Source organism: Pseudophryne corroboree, chromosome 10 (assembly GCF_028390025.1).
Source record: "Pseudophryne corroboree isolate aPseCor3 chromosome 10, aPseCor3.hap2, whole genome shotgun sequence".
Lineage (NCBI taxonomy): Eukaryota > Metazoa > Chordata > Amphibia > Anura > Myobatrachidae > Pseudophryne > Pseudophryne corroboree.
Genome location: NC_086453.1, coordinates 231,811,767 through 231,825,529, shown reverse-complemented (window position 1 = coordinate 231,825,529; position 13,763 = coordinate 231,811,767). Strand labels below are relative to the sequence as shown.

At 45.7% G+C, this 13,763-nt stretch overlaps 1 protein-coding gene across 8 annotated transcripts in view; it reads right to left on the bottom strand.

The window, feature by feature from the left end:
• The window catches only part of AGRN (agrin), a 709,575-nt gene that overhangs the window by 261,903 nt on the left and 433,909 nt on the right, over nucleotides 1-13,763 (bottom strand). The gene's annotated exons all lie outside the window — the stretch shown is intronic.

Genomic DNA, 13,763 nt, shown 5'->3' with positions numbered 1-13,763 from the left:
ATAGGGCATTTAGAATATACGCTCCAATGGGGCAAAGTCTGCTGTGAATGACTAAATATTCTCTGTAATGTGCTGCGTAATATGTGAGCGCTCAATAACAAAACAAAAAAAATATTAATAAATATGAAAACTAGTATAGAGCTAGTACTAGTGGCAAAAGCAGCTGATACAATAAGGCTTTACATCACCAGAGCCTGTAGGCCCCACAACCGTGGATGTCCGAAGCCTGATCTAAACGCCGCACTCTCTAGCATTGCTATACCCTTCACAATGCAGCATACAGTGGCATTGTCTGTTTCTCTGATACTGCACTTTTTGATTTGTTTTACTTCTCCTTAAATTTCCCATTAATAATACAAGATAAACAGCGTGGACAAAGAAGCTACACCAGCCCTTAGCACTGGCCTACCGTGCTCAATTCCAAACCCAGCCCTGTGCACAAGCTCGTGTTTAATACATTCAGGATTACCATAGTGCTAACATCTGTTTGGAAATGTCATTACCAGCATTTTGTCATGATGATAATGATAATACAGCTGAAGATTAGGATTATTTACAAATACCGTGCCATAATAATGGAACCATGACAACAGGAACATTGCCACTATCAAGATCTCAATCAATCAGTCTTCAGGGATATTGAGCCATCATTTTGAATTATCAACAGGTCAGAGGTCAGCAGGCCAGCTGTGTAACCTCTAAGTCTACCCTCCTGTCTAGCCTCTCTATAGCAAACACACAAAGCCTTTCCTAGCCACGTCTCACAGCAGTGCCAGCTGTGTCATTTCTCACAAAACAGTTTGTATTTGTTCAGCTTAAGCCGATTTCAACAAAAAGTTCTTCAAATAGTCAGAGAACCATTGGCACCCAAACCCTCATTACAGCACTGCTCGCAGCTCCCAGTTCCTATGTACAGAATGTAGATTGCTTTCATCCCATGCAGGGGAAGGTCTATTAGGAGAGTCACTTGTTAGAGTGGACCCCAATCTGCGGCAGAGTAGTGTCTATGAATGGGATCATCAATACAAGATGAGTTGGAGACACAAGTGTTTCTGGAAATCTTTGATGAGCCTTCATTTCTCTCCACAGTTAATGTGCTATTTAATAGAGAGCTAATGATGCCAGCAGACAAACGTTTCGTGATGCCCTTGCAATGAGCACAAGCACTTGCACAGAGTTATGCTGCAAGTGAGAACTAACAAGTTCAAATTTAGCAATAAGAACCACCGACTTGTGTTCGGAGGCTGTAACACTGGAAGAATATAACATACTAGAACGGGTCGTAGTTACGTGAAAATCCCGAGAGACATGCCGACTAGCAGGGACTATACCCACCGAGCCCACAGCGTGGCCAGTGCAAGGTCGGCCAGCGTGGCCGGAGCGCAAGGGGCTTGTCAGGCTTGTTACAGAGGTATGCTGACCGGCGGTCACGCATACCCATTCCACTAGAACACGTCACAACTTATGCCTTAGTATGTGTTGTTAAAGCAAAAAATTTTTTGCATATTTATGAAACAGGGAAAATCCCTAAATCTGGCTAAGACGACTGGTTTCAAAGGGATACGCTCGTTAGGTTGACACAACTTAGGACGACAGTCATTAGGTCAACATGCATTAGGTCGACATGTACTAGGTCGACAGGTCAAAGGGTCGCCGTGAGTTTTTCACATTTTATTTTAAATTTTTGGACTTTTTCATACTTTACGATCCACGTGGACTACAATTGGGAACAGTGCACTAATTCGGGTTCCCCGTCACTTTGCGAAGAAAGCACCACCGAAAAAAGTCCAAAAACTCATGTCGACCTTTTGACCTGTCGACCTAGCACATGTCAACCTAATGACCATGTTGACCTATTGCCCCTGTCGACCTAATGCATGTCGACCTTCAGTGGTCGACCTAAGTTGAGTCGACCCAACGATCCATACCCTTTTCAAAAGAGATAGGGATTTTATACTGAATCTGCAAACGGAAGCTCAAGTGCACTGTGCATGTGTTAAGTGGCAATGTGACAAAGACAGCACAAATGAGACATGGGTTTAGAAATGCAGGACTGTGGCTGGAAAGAATTCAGGCCAGGTGTTGCTGTTAGCCAGGGTTGAGAAGCAGCTAATTGCAGGCACCTGTCAAGTTTGTGTGGAAAGGGTTTCAGACACAAAAAGCAGGTTCCTGATGGTGAACAAGCTGCCCAGTTGACAGGCCATGGGGCGGCTACTGTTAGGGGTCCTGGACCTTAGGCTCCACTTAAGAACTTGTGTTTGTGAACTCTGTTTTGCTGTAACTGACCTGTGTATCCTGCACCTGCTTGTGTAACTGCCTGTAGTGGAAAATAAACATGTCTTGGATTTTACTACAGTTTATGTGATAACTGTCATAAATACTGTAATAGACACATGTTTTTGCTAAATTAAGAGTACTTATATCTCAGAGCTGATATGCGTAAAATTAATTGCTTGGTAATGCTAAGCAAGTGTATAGCGCTGTTCAATTTTAAGCCATACGTGGGGACTATTTACCTGTGCCACATACTGTAGGTAATGTCCACATTGGAGGTGTTGGGAGTGTGGCAATATAAATTCCATCATCACAATAATGTGCAGCAGGGATTGGACCACAGTGTTCTAATTCACAGGGACCATTGGCCACCAGACTGCCTGCTCTTCTGGGGAAGTAGCCAGATGCGGGAGTCCGTGAGGGAGACTCATCATTATTATGTCTCCTGGACATTCCAGCGGTCTATGTAATGAACTGGACAGCCCATGCAATAACAGCCTCCATAGTAATCAAGAATTTAGCTAATTCAAAAACATTAATTTCAATGACCAAGGTTTATAAAATAAACTTAAATTATGTTTAGTCCATAATGTCCTCTTACAGATACTTATTTCTGCTTGGAACAACTTATTATACATAAACGTTATCTATTGGTTCTCGTCACAAATGAATCTGTAAATGAAAAGCTGCAATCACGCCTTTGCAAGATGCAGCCTCTGGGTCTGACACTATCGCTCTGTTGAATCTAAAGAAAGTTAATTTATTCCATTTTAGAAACTGGCAACAAATTAAGCTGCTAGCGCTTAACAACGGTGATACATTATGCCTGCAAAGTAGAAGCTCCCAACACAAGTAACATCAGAGACAAATAGCTCATAGAATGAACCCATTACCCCGAAATCTCGCATCTGGCGTGGCATCACAATGCTAATTATCAGGAACTCATTTGGAAGGCAAGTGGCCCATATTGAGGCATCCTGGGCTTGTTACAATACTGAGTGATCTAATGTGAAGCACAGCCACATTAACATGTTAGTGTGTAAATGAGCAGCTCCTATTGCTCAAAGACAAGCAGCTAACTGAACAGGATCTTACAATTATATGAATAACAGGAACTTTCTTCTCAGACTTACCAGAATACACCAAAGAAAGAGAGTAGTCAGTGAATTTGGCTTCTTACATAAGATTATCCTTACATTAGATATTCTTAAGGGCCCTACACACTGGCCGATGTGTGCGGCCGATAAGAACAATCTCGTTCAGTAATGAACAAGAAATTGTTCATACCTTTCAGTGTGTAGCATCAACGATGAATAATGCGCGGCCTTGCGGTCGTTCATCGTTGGTGCCGGCTCGTTTATACCTGCAAGCCAATATGGACAATATCGTCCATATTAGCATGAAGGGCTGTGAGCTACTTCACTCCCCCTGTCAACCCCCCCTCCCCATCCGCCGGGTCGGCCGTATCGGCCGTCAGGCACCTTGGCGGCAAATCGCCCAGTGTGTAGGGCCCATTGCCTAAGAAACCATTAAACCAGCTCTAACACCCTATTCCAAATACTCTACCCTTAAAGGGCAGACTGGATGGGCCATTTGATTCTTATCTGTCAAATTCTATGTCTCTGTGATTATCTGGCCATTATATATGGCAAACCTTCACATTAATGTTTTATATATAAAAGATGCCTTTGCCATTGCCCCAAATGAAAAAGGGGGCTAATCACAAACTGCGATCAAGAGATTGAATATGGATTGGCCAGCTGTGTGTGGGATATTTATCAAACCTTCTTAAGAGGACAGGTGGAGGTGTTGCCTTTAGCAGCCAGATTCTATCATTTATCTAGTACATGCTTTAAAATGTTAGCTACAATCTAATTGGTTGCAACAGGCAAAACCTCTGTTTTCCCACCTTAGCAGGTTAGACAAATCTCTGCCTGTTTTACAGAACTGGCAACCCCCCCCCAAAAAAAAAGAAAAAAGAAAAAGAAAAAAAATACCAGGGCTCCGGCTAACTCGAGGAGGCAACATCAACAGTTTACAGGCCCATCTTCCTCCAATCTATGCTGCACAGATGAGGCAGGTATAAAGATGGAAAACAAGGGGCAGATATCAAAAGGGCCCAGGAGTTTCTAGTAATGATGCAATGCAGCAGTGTAGTCTTTCTGTCATTGTAAGTGTACAGTATACTGCCAAGGAGGGGTTTTTTTTGGTATGTTTTTTTTTTATTAATCCCTTTGTTTGGTCTCTGAAAGGTTCCAAATGTTTATTTTCAATTCATTAAAACCTTTGAAGACCCTACAGAGATCCAAAGCAGACAATCAGCACCACATCATAGGGTTTATGTAATAGTCCGTGAGATGCAGGCTGTACGGGAATTCCGGTGAGTTTGCCTGTATTTTAAAGTGGCAAACATATACAAGGCAAATCAACCAATCAGGCTATTACATAAGCCACCTAATGCCGGATTGCTCAGGAAAAACAGAAGAACTGGGAAAAGGAGGTATACTGCTTTTCTATATGGCTAGCAAGCAAGAATCTAAAGACTTAGACTGTCAAACGTATACACCTATATGGAAATACAGAAAATAAGATTTTAAACCTACCGGTAAATCTATTTCTCCTAGTCCGTAGAGGATGCTGGGGACTCCGTAAGGACCATGGGGTATAGACGGGCTCGGCAGGAGATAGGGCACCTAAAAAGAACTTTGACCATGGGTGTGCACTGGCTCCTCCCTCTATGCCCCTCCTCCACCTCCTCCAGACCTCAGTAAGAGAACTGTGCCCAGAGGAGATGGACAATACAAGGCAGGATTTAGCAATCCAAGGGCAAGATTCATACCAGCCCACACCAATCATACCATGTAACCTGGAACATACATAACCAGTTAACAGTATGAACAAACGACAGTAACGGTCCAAGACCGATGTCAACTGTAACATAACCCTTATGTAAGCAACAACTATATACAAGTCTTGCAGAGTTTCCGCACTGGGACGGGCGCCCAGCATCCTCTACGGACTAGGAGAAATAGATTTACCGGTAGGTTTAAAATCTTATTTTCTCTTACGTCCTAGAGGATGCTGGGGACTCCGTAAGGACCATGGGGTTTATACCAAAGCATCCAATCGGGCGGGAGAGTGCGTATGACTCTGCAGCACCGACTGAGCAAACGCTAGGTCCTCATCAGCCAGAATATCAAACTTGTAGAATTTAGCAAAAGTGTTTGACTCCGACCAAGTCGCCGCTCGGCAAAGTTGTAAAGCCGAGACGCCTCGGCAGCCGCCCAAGAAGAGCCCACCTTCCTCGTGGAATGGGCCTTAACTGAATTTGGTACCGGCAATCCAGCCGTAGAGTGAGCCTGCTGAATCGTATTACAGATCTAGCGAGCAATAGTCTGCTTTGAAGCAGGAGCGCCAATCTTATTGGCCGCATACAGGACAAACAGCCTCTGTTTTCCTAATTCTAGCCGTCCTGGCTACATAAATCTTTAAGGCCCTGACTACGTCCAGGGATCTGGAATCCTCCAGGTCACCGGTAGTCACAGGCACCACAATAGGTTGATTCATATGGAACGGCGAAACCACTTTAGGCAAAAATTGCGGACGTGTCCTCAATTCAGCTCGATCCACATGAAAAATCAAGTAGGGGCTCTTGTGTGAGAGAGCCGCCAATTCTGACACTCGCCTTGCTGATGCTTAGGCCAACAACATGACCACCTTCCAGGTAAGAAATTTCAACTCAACCTTGTTAAGCGGTTCAAACCAGTGTGATTTTAGGAACTGCAACACCACGTTCAGGTCCCATGGTGCCACTGGAGGCACAAAAGAGGGCTGGATGTGCAGCACTCCCTTTACAAACGTCTGGACTCCTGGAAGAGAAGCTAATTCCTTCTGAAAGAAAACCGAGAGGGCCGAAATCTGTACCTTAACCGAGCCTAATTTCAGGCCCATATCCACTCCTGTCTGTAGGAAGTGGAGAAGACGACCCAGATGAAAATCTTCCGTAGGTGCATTCTTGGTCTCACACCAAGACACATACTTTCGCCAGATACGGTGATAATGTTTTATCGTCACCTCCTTCCTAGCCTTTATTACAGTAGGGATGACCTCTTCCGGAATCCCCTTTTTTGCTAGGATTCGGCGTTCAACCGCCATGCCGTCAAACGTAACCGCGGTAAGTCTTGAAATACACAGGGCCCCTGCTGCAACAGGTCTTCCCTCAGAGGAAGAGGCCAGGGGTCTCCTATGAGCATCTCTTGTAGATCCGAGTACCAGGCCCTTCGAGGCCAGTCTGGGACAACGAGTATCGTCTGTACTCTTCTTCGTCTTATGATCCTCAACACTTTCGTGATGAGAGGAAGAGGAGGAAACACGTAGACCGATTCGAACACCCACGGTGTTACCAGTGCGTCTACTGCTACTGCCTGAGGGTCTCGAGACCTTGCGCAATACCTCCGAAGTTTTTTGTTGAGGCGTGACGCCATCATGTCTATTTGAGGAGTTCCCCAAAGACGTGTTACGTCTGCAAAGACTTCTTGATGAAGTCCCCACTCTCCTGGATGGAGATCGTGTCTGCTGAGGAAGTCTGCTTCCCAGTTGTCCACTCCTGGAATGAAGACAGCCGACAGAGCGCTTACATGATTTTCCGCCCAGCGAAGTATCCTTGTGGCTTCCGCCATCGCGACTCTGCTTCTTGTCCCGCCTTGGCGGTTCACATGAGCCACTGCTGTGACATTGTCTGATTGAATCAGAACCGGTAGGTTTCGAAGAAAACTCTCCGCTTGTCGAAGGCCGTTGTAAATGGCCCTGAGTTCCAACACATTGATGTGTAGACAGGACTCCTAGTCTGACCAAAGACCCTGAAAAGTCTTTCCCTGTGTGACCGCTCCCCATCCTCGGAGGCTCGCGTCCGTGGTAACCAGGATCCAGTCCTGAATCCCGAACCGGCGACCCTCCAGCAGGTGAGCACTTTGCAACCACCACAGGAGGGACACTCTGGTTCCTGGGGACAGAGTTATTTTCCGATGTAAGTGCAGATGGGACCCGGACCACTTGTCCAGAAGGTCCCATTGAAAAGTCCTTGCATGGAACCTTCCGAAGGGAATGGCCTCGTAGGCCGCCACCATTTCCCCCAGAACTCGAGTGCATTGGTGAACTGACACCCTTTTCGGTTTTATCAGGTCTCTGACCATGTTCTGGATGTCTTGGGCTTTCTCTATTGGGAGAAAGACCTTCATTTGTTCCGTATCCAGTATCATACCTAGGAACGGTAGTCGAGTTGTCGGAATCAACTGTGACTTCGGTAGATTTAGAATCCAACCGTGTTGCTGGAGCACTCTCAGAGAGAGCGCCACACTGCTCAGCAATTTCTCCCTTGATCTCGCTTTTATCAGGAGATCGTCCAAGTATGGGATAATTGTGACTCCATGCTTGCGCAGGACCACCATCATTTCCGCCATTATCTTGGTGAAAATCCTCGGGGCCGTGGAAAGTCCAAACGGCAACGTCTGAAATTGGTAATGACAATCCTGTACAGCGAATCTCAGGTATTCCTGATGGGGGGCATATATGGGGACATGAAGGTACGCTTCTTTTATGTCCAGAGACACCATAAACTCCCCTCCTCCATGTTGGCTATTATTGCTCTGAGAGATTCCATTTTGAATTTGAATCTTTTTATGTACAAGTTTAGGGATTTCAGATTTAAAATCGGTCTGACCGTACCGTCCGGTTTCGGGACCACAAATAGGGTTGAATAGTAACCTCTTCCCTGCTGGTGCAGGGGAACCTTGATTATCACTTGCTGTATACACAGCGTTTGAATTGCAGCTAACACTACATCCCTTTCCGATGTGGAAGCTGGTAGGGCCGATTTGAAAAATCGGCTCGGGGACACATCCTCGAATTCCAATTTGTAACCCTGGGAAACTATTTCCAACACCCAGGGATTCAGGTCCGAACTGACCCAGGCCTGACTGAAAAGTCGAAGACGTGCCCCCACCGGTGCGGACTCCCTCAGGGGAGTCCCAGCGTCATGCTGTGGTTTTTGGAGCAGCCGGGGAGGACTTTTGTTCCTGGGCACCTGCCGAAGCAGGTGCTCTCTTGCCTCTGCCCTTACCTCTGGCGAGGAAAGAGGATCCCCGACCTCTTTTGGACTTGTGCGACCGAAAGGACTGCATCTGATAGGGTGTTGCTTTCTTTTGCTGTTGGGGAATATATGGTAAAAAATTTGATTTACCTGCTGTAGCTGTGGAAACCAGGTCCGTCAGCCCATCCCCAAACAATACATCACCCTTATAGGGTAGTACTTCCATATGTTTTTTGGAATCCGCATCACCCGTCCATTGGCGAGTCCATAAGGATCTTCTCGCTGAGATAGACATGGCATTGGCCCTAGAAGCTAGCAATCCAATGTCCCTTTGAGCATCCCTCATAAATAAGACTGCGTCTTTTATATGGGCTAGAGTTAGGAATATAGTATCCTTATCCATAGTATCAAATTGATTTGTCAGCTCATCTGTCCAAGCTGCAATTGCGCTACACACCCATGCCGACACAATCGTCGGTCTTAACACAGCACCCGTATGAGAATAAATACCCTTTAAGGTAGTTTCTTGCCTGCGATCTGCAGGGTCCTTAAGGGCCGCTGTGTCAAGAGACGGTAGCGCCACTTTCTTGGACAAGCGCGTCAGGGCCTTGTCCACAGGGGGGGGGGGGGGTGATTCTCAAATCTCCCTGTCCTGCTTAGGGAAAGGGTATGCCATAAAAATTATTTTGGGGATCTGCGGTCTCTTATCCGGAGTCTCCCAAGCTTTTCCAAAGAACTCATTTAATTCATGAGATGTGGAAAAATTAATAATCTGTTTCTTTTCCTTAAACATGTGTACCCTTGTGTCGGGGACCGAGGGTTCATCCACAATATGCAACACATCCCTTATTGTGCACTGAATGGTTTTAGTCACCCTAGGGTGCAATTTTACTTAGTCATAGTCGACACTGGAATCAGAATCCGTGTCGGTAGTAGTGTCTTGTGTAAAGGGACGCTTTTGAGACCCCGACAGGCCCTGTGAGTCGGTCCAATCTGAGGATTGACCGCCTGATGTCTCCCCTAAACCAGCCTTATCAAGCCTTTTATGTAAAGATGCCACACTTGCACACTTGCGTATGCCACATGTCCATCCAATCTGGAGTCGGCACAACCGACGGGGACACACCACTCATTTGCTCCACCTCCTCCTTGGAGAAGCCTTCCGCCTCAGACATGTCGACACACACGTACCGACACCTCACACACACAGGGATTAACCTATAAGGGGACAAAACCCCAACCAGGTCCTAAGGAGAGACAGAGAAAGAGTATGCCAGCACACACCAGCGCTTAACAACACTGGAAGAAAATATATATATCCAGATAGCGCTTTTTTATATATATTATGTCAATTCCCACTCACTGCGTCGCCAAAGTGCCCCCCTCCTCTTTTTTCAAGCCTGTGTTCAGCAGGGGAGAGACCAGGGAGCCAGCGTTTTCTTTCTCATGCAGCTTCTGTGGAGAAAATGGCGCTGGTTAGTGCTGAGGATCAAGCCCCGCCCACCCGACGGCGGGCTTCGGCCCCAGTGATTTTTCAATAAAATGGCGGGGGATCAGCGATTTACTGCCTCCGCAGTCTAATGCCACTGTATTTGTGCCAAAATGTGAGGTTTATTGCTGCCCAGCCCCCCCCCCCCCCCGCACCCTGCACCCTTCAGTGCTGCTCTGTGTGTGTGTGACTGGGAGCAATGGCGCGCAGCGGTACCTCATGATCTGATGTCTTCTGCCGCCTAAGATGTCTTCTCTATCCGCTTCTACCTTCGGCATCTGTGAGGAGGACAGCGGCGCGGCTCCGGGACGAACCCCAGGTGAGACCTGTGTTCCGACTCCCTCTGGAGCTAATGGTGTCCAGTAGCCTTAGAAGCAGTGCCCAACTTGACAAGCCAGCTCTGCTTCTCTATCCTCGGTCCCACGATGCAGGGAGCCTGTTGCCAACAGGACTCCCTGAAAATAAAAAACCTAACAAAATTATTTTTCCACAGAAAACTCTGGAGAGCTCTCTGCAGTGCACCCATTCTCCTCTGGGCACAAGATCTAACTGAGGTCTGGAGGAGGGGCATAGAGGGAGGAGCCAGTGCACACCCATAGTCAAAGTTCTTTTTAGGTGCCCTATCTCCTGCGGAGCCCGTCTATACCCCATGGTCCTTACGGAGTCCCCAGCATCCTCTAGGACGTAAGAGAAAATACCACTTCAGCTCAACCAATCCCCAATCTGGGATGTCAGCTGAAATTGGGCCATTATGCAAATAGCTAGTTCATACTATAATAGACAAAAAAAAATTGACTTTAATTTTTACTTGACTAATCTTTTAGGATGTACAGGAGAGCCACAAATGTCATGCAGTATTCCCAGACACCTGAACGTGCAGGTCACCCTCCCTGAACGCAATTCCCTTTCTTCACAAGTAGGTGACCTTAATGATGCGATTTACCAATAACAGTGTCATCATAGTCTCACCCCTGCTGCATGATGATGTCACCATAGCCCCGCCTCCACAGTTTGGTGGCGTGTCTCCATAGCCCGAACCAAGCTGCATATATTGAATAGTGATGGATTTGCAGCATGATGTGCCCTGCCATTGCCCCTTGGATCTCAAACCTAAATTATTTTTATACTCGCCACAATAAACTGTAAAAAAATTAAAATGTATTCTTTTGCCTGAGACAACTGACACATTTTACCGTCACAGCCTTTTAGTACCAGCTGAGGACCACCTACTAGGCCATTAGGCCTGTTCTTTTCCAAGTGCTTTCAAACAGCTGTTCATTCATATTACAAATGCCTTATTTTAATGCTAGCTTTTTTTGCACACCCTAAACACTTTGAAATGTTATTATGGTACCTTAGCCTCTTCTACTCAGCCTGTTCTGTGTAAGCCATCTAATCTCCCAAAGACGGAATCCTAGCATTAGACGCTACAACCTCCTGCAGAGCAAAAATGACAAATAAGGAATAAGGACGCGAATGGATGGTTTGAGATAGATATAGCATCTCGTTTGTATGGAAGAGTTAATGACACAATGCTAAGACTTTAGAGCGGCAGAGGCAGGAGAGCTGGAGTGGAATTAATACAAGCGCTGTGAGTTGAGCAGTATGCAAATCCGCTGATCACATATCCTCAGGCTTGGGCTTTCCTCCCCCTTCTAGAAGCAGGAACACCTCTATCTCAGGCAGACTATGCTAATGTGACCCAGCTAATCCATACTGCCTGCTCATAGCCCTGACCAAAGGACAAGCATATGGAGAAATAAAGTGGGAGATTATGAGGCCTTGAGAGAGAGAGGGGGGGGGGGGGTATGGAATAGAAAGACTAGCAACAGAGGTAGGAGGGACGAAGAGTATCACTAATAGTTCCTTGTAGGCAGCTGATCTACTGTACAATCACCCCACACTCAGAGGTGTCCCCATAACGTCAGCTGCCTGGAAGGGCTGCTCGGTTATCCTGTCACACGACACTCTGTGAGTGTACATACTCAGCTCAGACATCTGATATATGGCAGGATCTCAAGCATTAGAGAGACTCAAGACCAGTCATCACAAGTTAGCCGCAAAATTTACATCTACATATTCTGTATCTGCGACAATGGTATCATTTATCTAATACACTTCTTTTTTAAACTTTAGCTTTTGCTAACAATGTTTATCCACAATAGTGCGCCACTTTACACCACAAGTTTACGGTCCCTTCCATTCCTCATCAGGACAAGAAACGAACTGACCAGTTTGTAGTCTGCTTAAATTCCGCCACATACTACGGGTTAGGTCAGAGGTGCACTGCACATGTTGGGGTCAAAATGTAATACCCTCCATTGGACACTGCTTCATTTGGGGTCCAAAAACTACTCAAGAAAAGGTTAGTATAGGCTGGTATTAGTGATAAACCTTCCAGTGGACCCTGAGTGGTGGCAGCCATTTTGTGGCAAGGACCGATATTCATGAGTGTGCAACATATGGGCTCACTAGGAACTATTGATATCTTCATTGTCGAGTGTTTTTATTACTCAGTATTTATATAAATATTGCCTTACTTACAAATATGGCTATCGTTACTGTATGTAAGTGGCTGTAAGACTTTCAATTAAGTACCTAAGAAAAGAGATGGCTATTCCCCATGAAATGAATCCTGACAACAATTGTTTCTGTGGTGACAGAACTGAACGGGGTGCAGTTAATTTGCCGACGGTCAGGATACCGACGTCGGAATCCTGACAGCCGGTATCCCGGCTAACAGGGGCTATTCCCACCCGTGTGTGCCCACGACACCCATAGAGTGGGAAGAGAACCTGTGGCGAGCCACCGAGCCCGCAGCGTAGCGATGGCAGTGAGCCTGCAAGGGGACTCTTTGCGCTCATCCTGCTGCCGGCACACTGACGGCTGGGATGTCGTTGTCGATATACTGGCAGCCGGCATCCCGACCATCAGTATATCATACTGATCCTAACTGAACATACCTTGCCCTATGTCACTCCCAGACACAAATACCGAACATCCAACAAGCATGGCTGTATGCTACAGTATATGTAGTACATAAACCAAACAAAGAAAATCATTTTGCACAAAAACCACAACACAGCAGCCTGGCCTGGGTACAATATCATTTCTGTTTGCTGGAGGTGCAGGAACACAAAGTAATTTACTGAAGGTCACACACAGCTGTCACTGAAAGGAAACCTGATTAACCTGCATCTAGTGATATTACCAGGCTGGCCCCTGTGACACCTCGCACTGATTGCAGGGTCACACAACCTGAACAGAATAAGACTAGCTGCTTCATTTAGCAGCCAGACACGCACCTCCAAGGGAGTGCATCCAGATACATGAATATATATTTTTATTGATAGAATGTCAGCAGTGAATCCTTGGCTTTCAGTAACGGCACAGGAAATTATGAGCTAATAAACACAACATGCAAAGTCAGATGATGCTTAAAGGGAATCTATCAGTTCTTTATGATATAGTAGATCTTCATTATTATTTAGAACTGATGAAATGGCTGCATATATAACATATAGGAATAGGAATTTATCATTGCCCTAAATAATTACAAACCCAGTTTTGGAACCTGAAGCACAGAAAACAAAGTAAAGTACCATTCTAAATCATACAGGTTGAACCCGATGGGCATTTTGCTTCTTTTCAACCTCATTAACTATGTTACTATAAGTAAAAAGGATGCTGCTAATAATAACAACAACAACAACAACAACAACAACAACAACAACAACAACAGATGATTGTCCCACATACAATAAGGCCCATTTACTAAGCATTATTATTATTACCAGTTATTTATATAGCGCACACATATTCTGCAGCGCTTTACAGAGACTATTTGCCCACTCACATCAGTCCCTGACCCAGTGGAGCTTACAATCTATCTATATCATCCATTTGTCCACT